At 40.5% G+C, this 9670-nt stretch overlaps 1 protein-coding gene across 5 annotated transcripts in view; it reads left to right on the top strand.

Moving 5' to 3' along the window:
* The first annotated feature begins 2 nt into the window (after positions 1–2).
* Positions 3–9670, top strand: part of OSBPL6 (oxysterol binding protein like 6) — a 217903-nt gene continuing 208235 nt past the window's right edge. For 4 of the 5 annotated variants that reach the window (XM_029934327.1, XM_029934326.1, XM_029934323.1 and 1 more), the window contains exon 1: positions 3–60. The gene's annotated coding sequence lies outside the window, so the exon portion shown is untranslated. The remainder of the gene's footprint in view (positions 61–9670) is intronic. The other variant, XM_029934325.1, reaches the window with a different exon arrangement.

Below are 9670 nucleotides of genomic sequence, written 5' to 3'. Positions count from 1 at the left end.
CCGCCCGAGCCGTCTCCCGCCGCCGCTGCAGAATCGGCGGCGCCGCCGCTCGCCTTCCAGGTAGGTGTCCTGGCGCAGGGGGATTCCGGGAGCCGGCACAGCGGTGCGTGCACCGCGGCCCGGGGGCATTGTGCGCGTCCGGAGGGCCGAGGACTCGGAGGGACGCGCGGCTGGGCACCCGGGCTTTGGGCCCTTGAGGCGTCGTCCCCCCACCCCCCGGGGGTTCCCCCGGCCGGCGGGTTAGCCCGGGCAGCGGGGGCGGCGATGCCTGTCCGGCCCTATGGTCTAGGTGGGAGGGGGTGGCTGGGTCAAGGTCCCTGTTCGTTGCCCTCCCTTCCCCCTCGTTGTTGGGGAATTCCGGCCGCCCGGCTCTCGCGCCCGCATTCCTCCGCGCTGCCCGGCGCCCCCACTCCCCCCGGCTGCCGGGATTGAAGCTGCGGCCGGGAGAAGGACTGATGTAATTGTCAGCGGAGAACCGAACCCGCGCGGTGAGAGCGCCGGCGCCCGCGCCAGCTCCAGCTAACGCCTACGCCGCACCTCCCAGCGAATCCCGGCAGCCGAGAGGAGCGGCTGGGGAAGTTGTGCATTGGGTTTTATTGTGCGCGTGCACTGCGGACTGCCCTCGCGGGCCACCCCTGTCCACCCGCTGCTGGCTCCCTGCAGCCTTCCCTGCAGCCTAGGTCCACACCTCCAGCCAGGGCCGAGTCTGCCTTCCCTGGTTCAGACCGGGACAGCGTTTGCGATGCAGTTAAGACGTGCTTCCCCTGCATCGAGTCGGGAGCTGCCCGCAGATCTGTCGCCGGGGATGCTGGGGGAGGAGGGGAAGGGAGACCTGGAAAGGAAGCCGGGAAGAAATAATGACACCAGCAGATTTTATTTTATTTTTTTTAAAAGCCTCTGCTGTTGTAGACATATTTGTATGACACCTTTGAAGCTGTTTTTGAAAGTTATGACCAGATACTGATTTTGTGGCAATTCTGTGATATACCTGAACGGTAACTTAAACAGAGACCTAAAGCTGGGGAAAGCATTACATAATGGACATGAAACAAATGACACGAAACTAAGTGAACCCAATGGGTTGCCAAATTATTTCTTTCTCCAAGACGGAAAGTCCTATAGGTCGTTTCCTCCATATAAATTTCCTTTTTTTTTTTTTTTAATCGTTGGACTAGTTTTGGCAAATTCACTTATGGTGTTTTTTTCCTAAACAAATTCATTTTTTCTTGGACATCTTTTCTTAATTAAAAAAATTGCTGGCTAGCGGATAGTTGTATATCACAGAGCTGATTAATAAATGCAGTCTTTCTTCAAAGGTAGGATTTTAAAATATCCCTTCTTAATATCATTAACTTTGTTTTCCTCTTGGTTGTGATTTTGCCTCCCTCCTTCACCTTTTGGTTTTTGGAAGTATTTCTACAGTTTTGGGTGCTGCAAGCTCACGGTGTTAATAGTCCTAACCCAAGCTACAGCATTGCAGATACAAAGACTAATAATAAATGAAACGGAAGACCTCGCAGTAACTCAGAGTGAGCAGAGTTCCCAAGGTCGGAGGGAAGCTGCAGCATAGCTATAATCACCTCTGGAGACTATGCATAGTCCTCATTGAGTTATAAGGAAGGCCCTGATTGGTGGAATATTATTTCAATTATTCTCTTCCCCGGGGATTTCCTGTGTTTCCCCCTAAGAAGTAATTTTTTTTCCTCAAAGTAGAAACAAAATATTTTCTAATGAACATCTTTGCTTTTAGAGAACCTAAAAATCTTGTTTTTGCTCATATTTTCAGTTTTGATGTTGATTAACTCGATTGTACATTCAGTGGCTGGATTCCTCTTGGGATATCTCAGTTGCAAATTGTAGTGGTTTCTTAGATGTCTCTGGGCAGAGTGCGATGTGATTCTGCTGAACTTTGGCAGGAACTCATAAGTTTTCTTGTCTCTAGATTGCTTTAACCTTATGTTGACTTTACTCCAAGAAGACAGGTGAAGTCCTTCTAAAATGAAATATTTGTGGCTGGAGATCTGTGGTATCACTGCAGAAAGAGAACTAGCTTAACGCATAAATAGGTCAAACTTTTATGTGACTTTATTCATGAAACTGTTGGATTAGGGAGAATATTTGAATTTTATTAAAATGCCTTGTTCAGGTAGCATTCTGTAAGCATTCAATGGATAATAACTTACTGAGCATCTATCTACCTGTTCAAGACATTGGTGTAGGCACTGTGGGAAATACAAATGAGAAATAAAGATGTCTCTGTTTTCAAGAGTTAGCAGACTAGTTTGGGCAATAGAGAGATTTTTTTTACTGCAAAGGTTAAGTAATAATTATACTACTTTTTTTTTAGTTTGTTTTTAATCTTGCAAAAAAGGTCTTATACTACCCATTGACTTCTGGGAATTTTTTTCCATTCAACATATTGTCAAGATTCATCCATATTGTATACAGCTGTAGTTCATTCACTTTCATTACTGCACCTTTTTCCATGATATGTCTATAGTAATAGGTTTCCCTCTTCTGCCAATGGCCTTTTTTGTTTCTACTTAAAAAAAGTTGCTAAGAATGCTGCTCCGATCATTCATGTTTCCTGGGGCACATGTGCAAGTGTTTCTTTGGGGTAAGTACCAAGGTACAGAATTGTTGATTTGTAGGATGTGTGAGTTGAACTTATTAGATATTGCCACATTCATTCCCAAAATTGTTATCCTAATTTACACAAGCCAGGGACATAAGTAAACACAATCATCAAACACAAAGAAGTATTTACATATGTGTGTGTGTGTTGAAATGCATGTTAGTTTGTTTGTCTTTTATGCTTTTAATTTATTTTGAGAGACAGAGAGAGACAGTGCGAGCAGGGGAGGGTCAGAGAAAGAGGGAGACACAAAAACTGAAAACAGCCTCCAGGCTCTGAGCTAGCTGTCAGCACAGAGCCTGATGCGGGGCTCAAACCCACGAACCCTGAGATCATGACCTGAGCCAAAGTGGCTTAACCGAATGTGCCACCCAGGCGCCCCTTGTTTGTTTTAAAGGAAGAGAATGATAAACTTAAAACCTAGCATAGCAGTTGTCTTCTGGGAGGACCGGAGAGATGTCACAAGGAGGAACACACAGATGGATGTAAGTTATTGGTAATGATCTAGTAGTTAGAGTTTGTGGTAAGTTCTTAGGTGATAATTATATTAAAACAAAGAAAGAGGGCCATGCGTAGATTAGTAATAATTTAAAATTCTAAGGGAAAAGAAAATAAGGGCAATATAGAGGTAACACAAGGCAGAACAGGCTACTGTACCAAAAGATCCACAAGATGTCAGCTGAGGGACGAGGAAGCAGTCCTGTGTATAGGCACATATTGCATAGAGTTCATGGCCGAGGCTTACAGGCAGATGAGCAGGAAGTGGCCTTGCTGAGAAGAGGAACTTCAGCCATCTTGGACAGAGGAAATGAACACAAGTGGAAAAAGCTATGGGAAATTTTTCCAACAGTGAACCATTCAGAGCTTATTAAAAAGTCTAGAGAACTGATAGATTGGGGGATGGGGATAGGAGGTGGGGGGAGATTCCGGCAGGATCCCTGGTTAAGAATCTGCTGATTGAGATGTGAGTTCTCTACTTGGCGAGAACTAAAAGGAAAGAATGGGTTTTAAAAGACACTGGGAGGAGAATCCAAGGCTTAAGATCCTAAATAAGAAGAGGAGGAAGAAGTCAAAGATGTTTCACTATAATTAAAAGAAATAGAGAAGATGTGGTAAGAGCTTTTAGTGTGAGTTAGACATGTCCAGTGTGGGTAATAGATACACAAGCTCATGTTTGAAAATGTGGGCGTGGAGCTGGTGGTCAGTTAGGGCACTTACAGGTAAAGAATGTGATTTTCTAATATAGAATCTGGTGTGTGTATCTGAGAGTGAAGAGTACATAAATTCATTGTGAAGAGTACATAAATTTACTAGTGTAAAGGAGGTAAAGGATCAGTGGGTTAAGGTGTGAAGGTTTTGGCGTTGACAGTGAGTAGGGTTCGTGAAATTGAGAGGGTACTGGCATCACAGCCACAAGGGTTGAAGTAAAATCTTTCTGGACAGTTTACTAGGTGTGTGTAATTTGAGGGGGGGAATCCTCTGATCCTCAGTTGTGGCACATCTAAAATGAAGATACTAGTAGCCACTTCCCATGTGTGCAGGGAACAAGATGTGATTGAGGGACGAGAGCCCTTAGGGCTAAGGTTTGCCTCCATGCTGTGTCCCATCTAATGTTGCAAAGTAATGGCACATGCGTTTATATTCTCTGACATATACACCTTTGAAAAAGATAGGTTTAATCTTGGAGGTTCTCTTCATTATAATAAAGAGTTGCTTATGCTCTCCTGTGGAAACAGGAGACGACTTTTTATTTCTAGGGCTATTCTGGAATACTATATAGTGACATTTTAATTGAATACCATTTTAGCTGGCATTTTAATTTGTAAATATTGTGATAGGCATTCAGCATTTTCTCATCATATTTTAAAATTCCTTTCCTGATTTTACTTATATTTCTTGATGTTTTCTCATCCTCTCTAATGTTATTTTCTCACTGATTTCATGCCAGCTGATACAATGATTAGTGGTTGTATAGTTTTCTCCAAGGCTGTCAAATCCTCAGTTGCCTTTCCTTGGCATAGTGATTTGGAGAACATCTTGACATCTTGCTGGTAGTTCCAACAGCAGTTGAATGGAAACGTGGCAGTATCTTAAAGAAAAAAAGAAAAAGGAAAAGATAGACCTCCCGAAGGAAAAAGCTTATTGCTTACCATTATAGTCAGAAGTTATCAAAAAGCTCATAAGAGAGTAAAGGGCTCTCTCCATAAGCCTTTGTTACTCGGGAATAATTAGTCATGTCCCTTGCTTCAGTTACACGTTCCCCATATCTCCTCAATAGGTATAAATATTTAATGATTTGAAATCCAGGGTGGACTTAGTTGCTTTGGTCAAAAACAATGAGCTGAAATTAATTTTAGGGATAACTGACATGATACACATCTCAGTTAGTGAAATTGGCATGGTTCTGAGTTTCCAAGAATTTTGGAGGCTGTTTCACATCCATCCATTCAATTACCAACCCCTGAGCTGATCACGTTCCTAGAGAAGTGACCAGAGTCTGTGGGTCTTATGTGAAGGTGACAAGGGCCATCAAGTGCCTATCTTCTTCATTCAGCCAGCCTTTCTGAGCACCTTCTATGTACCAGACACCATATTAAGTGTTGGGTCATAAACCTTTCTGCCCTCAGAGATCTACCCAAAACAGAATCTACCAAAAACAAGTCACTATTGAATATGTATGCATGTGTGTGGGGTGGATCTGGCTTTGGTTTTAGAATTTGCATGAAGTATCTATTTTTTCTTTTGTTCCTTAAACTTTTTCCAGATTTATGTTTAGACCTCCTTGAATTGAGAGTGCTATGGGGGAAAAATGCAGTGCCTGCAAAGAACAGTTACTTTAAATGTACTTCTGTTTTATCGGCTTTCTAAAGCAGAAGGTTTTAAACTCATGGTAAGTCCTTTAGTCATGGGCACTTAATGTTGTCAAACAGGAGAGGAAGTCAGGAAAGGGAGAGCTGGGTGCATGACGTCAGATTCGTAACGAATGGAATATGTCCTAGTACTGAATTGATTTTTAAAGGGAAAAATGGAAAATGGACAAATATGAATGGCTATTAAAAGATCCAACTTAGTGTTCTAGGGAATTGAATAATTGAATCATGGTGGTCTCAAGATGAGGGTCCTGTTGGGTCATACGAACGCTTCTCTTTCAAAATCAGTCCTTTTATTTATTTACTTATTTATTTTTAAGTTTCTCTATGTTTCTTAGTAATCTCTAACCCCAGCATGGGGCTTGAACTCATGACCCTGAGATCAAGAGTTGCATGTTCTTTTAGCTGAGCCAACCAGGTGCCCCTTAGTACAGTTTGTATACTAAGATAAATTATAATGTAAATGTTAAATATCTTTAAATTATAAGGATTACATTAATTAAAGGAAGCAGAAAAATCCAATGGCTCTTTTTTGCTACTGGTTTGGCAGTTTATGAAAGTAAAACCTCCCCTTTATGATTTAATTCCATCTGACAAGGCCAGTGTCTCCAAATCTGCAGTAAGCTGTTGAACAGCAGAGCTAGACAGAAGGACGAGCCAAGTAGCTTAATATCCAGGACCATCTAAGGGAAACTGGGTTAGAGAGGGTATTAAGTATGTGACTTAATTCTTAAACTTCAAATAAGTTTAAATAAGTAAATATGTCAACCAAGTTAAGCAAAAGTTAGTTTAAATAAGTACCTTTGAATAAGATACTGGCAGATTGTCCTTTGAATGTGTTTCACCGGAGTGAACGCTGAGTGCAGAAAGTTCATGATTAATATACCAAAAATTATCTTCTGCTTTCTATGTTGGATTATATGTTTCTCTACTCAAGAAAACCTATATATGAATTTATAAAATATATGAAGAAAATACTCAGACACTAGAAATATTTATCTTTACTTGATGTGTTGGTGCTTGAATGACCTTTATATTGATTCATAAGATGTTAGAGCTGAAAGAGGTTTAAAAGATCTACCCCAGGGGCACCTGGGTGGCTCAACTGGTTGAGTGTCCAACTTCGGCTCAGGTCATGATCTCACAGTTCGTGAGTTCAAGCCCTGCCACGGGCTCACCTCTGTCAGTGCAGAGCCTTCTTCGGATCTTCTGTTCCTCTTTTTTCAGTCCTTTCCCTGCTTGTACTGTCTCTCAAAAATATATAAGTCTTAAAGAACAACAGCAACTTCTTTTCCAGCCTCTCCCATTTTCCAGGTGGGTAACCTGAGGCCCAGAGACTTGCCCAGTGAGGTGAAAGCCCCATGTACAAATATAGCTAGAAGATAAGGTGCCAAAGAATTTGTTTCTGTTGGGGGTATCAGGAAATAGTGCTGTTCCTTAAATTATGGGTAAATGAATGAGAAAATGAGCCAATAGCAACCTCTGCAGTGGAATTTTAATTCTCTTTTGCATCATTCTCCTTCTTGGATGACTGACTGGTGTAGAAAGCAAAATCATACCTGAATCCATTTTTAATTTGGGGGGTGGGTTAGAGAAAAGATTTTGTTCTGAGGGTATGATGAGAGGAGCGAACACTACAAATACCATTGTTTAAAATTTTGTGCTGTTTGCTATTTTGATACTTACAGCTTTGTCTTTTGATTCTAATGACAGGAGAGGATAGAGAAAAATTAAATTATCCCGTGCTGCATCCTTTTCTCTCTCTTTTCCTTTGTCGTTCTCTTTCCCTGTGCTGATATAGGAGACAATCAGTGCGTGGAGGGAATGGAGTCAGGAATAGAACACTAACTTCTACTTTTTGATCTTGCATCATATCGAGGCGGTTCTCACCGTAGATCTTGAGACAGACCTACCCACCTTTTGAAAAGAGTGTGGAAGTAGAAGGGAGAACAACAGTAGTATATTTTTAGAATCTTTTTTTTCAAAAGTCAAACCTAAAATTAACCTGGCCTCAATTTTTAGCAGTAGCTTTATTTCATATCTCCTGTCCCAGTGCCTAGGTTTATCCTAACTTGAACAAGTTACTTTGATCTTTTTTTATACATCATACAGTGTTGCTGTAAGTAACAAACTATTATCAATGACTAAAGTTTCAAGAATAAAGTAACTAAAAAAACACAAATTAAAAAAAATTGTTATATGTCATTTCTGAAGACAAAGTCTGATTTTTTTAATTTTAAATTAAGATCACATCTTTGCTTTCTGTTTATCTGTAGCAGCTAGACAATCTTTTGCATATTCACACCCCATCAGGCAACAATCTGAGCAGTTTTTGTTGTATAATTTTCCTAGAATAGAAAAAGCAGCACAGTTTGAATGGCATGTTGATTATGAAAAGACATTAATGAAATTCTTTTTGATCTTGATAAACTTCAAATCGAAGCAAGAACTATAAAAAGAGTGTGAGCTCCAAGGTAGGCCAAGCAAATGTAGGGTTCGTGTAAAACTCCGTGAAGAAAGCAAGAGAGGCGCGAGCAAGGTCTGCAAGAGAGGTGCGAGCAAGGTCTGCAAGAGCTCACAGCGATGGAAGAGGAAGGTCAGGGAAGGAAGGACATGGATATTTTATACCAGCGTGTCCTCCAGGCTCATTTCAGTCCCGTCTGATGGAGATCAGATATGAAGGAATCTGCCTCTGATTTTAAAAAAACAAAGAAAATAATGAATGAATGAATGAATGAAAGAAAGAAAGAAAACGTTCTAAATATCTTGAAGAATACGGAATAAGTAAGCTAAATGGCTGATAAATAAAATTCCATATAAGGAAAAATATCTGAACAGGCAGAAGATAAATATGACCTCATGGAAAATAAACTATAACGTGTCACAGACCAGGCTTAATTCCTCAATATCCAAAGAGCCTCTATAGGTCAATAAAAATAACTGTTAATCTAATAAGAAAGAGGGCAAAGGAACAAACAGTTCACAGAAAAGGAATTACAAATGGCACTTAAAAATATGAAATTAGGGGCGCCTGGGTGGCTTAGTCGGTTAAGCCTCCGACTTCGGCTCAGGTCATGATCTCACGTTTGTGGGTTCAAGCCCCACATCGGGCTCTGTGCTGACAGCTCAGAGCCTGGAGCCTGCTTCTGATTCTGTGGCTCTCTCTCCCTCCCCCTCTCATGCTGTCTCTTTCTGTATCAAAAATAAATAAAACATTAAAAAAATATTTAAAAAAATATGAAATTAGGCTCAACTCATGATAAGAGAAACACAGTTTTAAACTATTTAACCTATTAAGTTGGCAAAGATCTTGATGTTTGTTAATACCTTCTGATGGCAGGGATTAAGGGAGCTGACAGGCTCATACATTATTGGTAGGGGTACATAATGGTACAGCGTGTATGGATAACAAAATTAAAACCTCATCTACCTTCTCACCCTGGGAAATCTAAGAAATCTTTCTATAGTTCTACTTGTACATATGAAGCAAAATTACACAAACGGGTCCATTGCAGCATTGTCTGTAATGGCAAAAGACTTAGGGAAAGCTAAATATCTATTCATATGGGATTGGTTAAAAATTAGGAGCAGAAACAAAACTAGGTAGCTGTTAAAAAAGTGAGCTTATTTTATATTTGCTGATATGGAATGATCTCTAAGATACAATAAGGGAACAAATCAAAGTACAGAGTGGCATATGGCCATTGGTATTAAATATGAGTTTATAAATATGTGTTTATGTGTAAAGACTATCTCTTTAGTGGGTGGCTAACGTGGGTTAAGCTTCTGACTTCAGCTCAGGTCATGATCTCACAGCTCATGAGTTTAAGCTCCACATCGAGCTCTGTGCTGACAGCTCAGAACCTGGAGCCTGCTCTGTCCCCCTCTCTCTGCCCTTCCCCCGCTCTCACTCTGTCCTTCAATAATAAATAAATGTTAAAAAAATTTTTTTTTGAAATTTTATTTTATTTTTTTACTTTATAAAGTTTCATATTTTTTAACATATGCAATTATTTTCCATCATTTACAATACAGTAGTTACAATGACACTCCAAACAGAAAAGCAAAGTAAAAAATCAAAACACCAACTTCTGTTTCATGTAATTAGACTTATACAGAAATTAGAAGGTTAAGTACCAACTAGTTAATCACCTAATTTCACAGC

This window comes from Suricata suricatta, chromosome 3 (assembly GCF_006229205.1).
Source record: "Suricata suricatta isolate VVHF042 chromosome 3, meerkat_22Aug2017_6uvM2_HiC, whole genome shotgun sequence".
Lineage (NCBI taxonomy): Eukaryota > Metazoa > Chordata > Mammalia > Carnivora > Herpestidae > Suricata > Suricata suricatta.
This window is presented reverse-complemented; position numbering and strand designations above follow the sequence as displayed.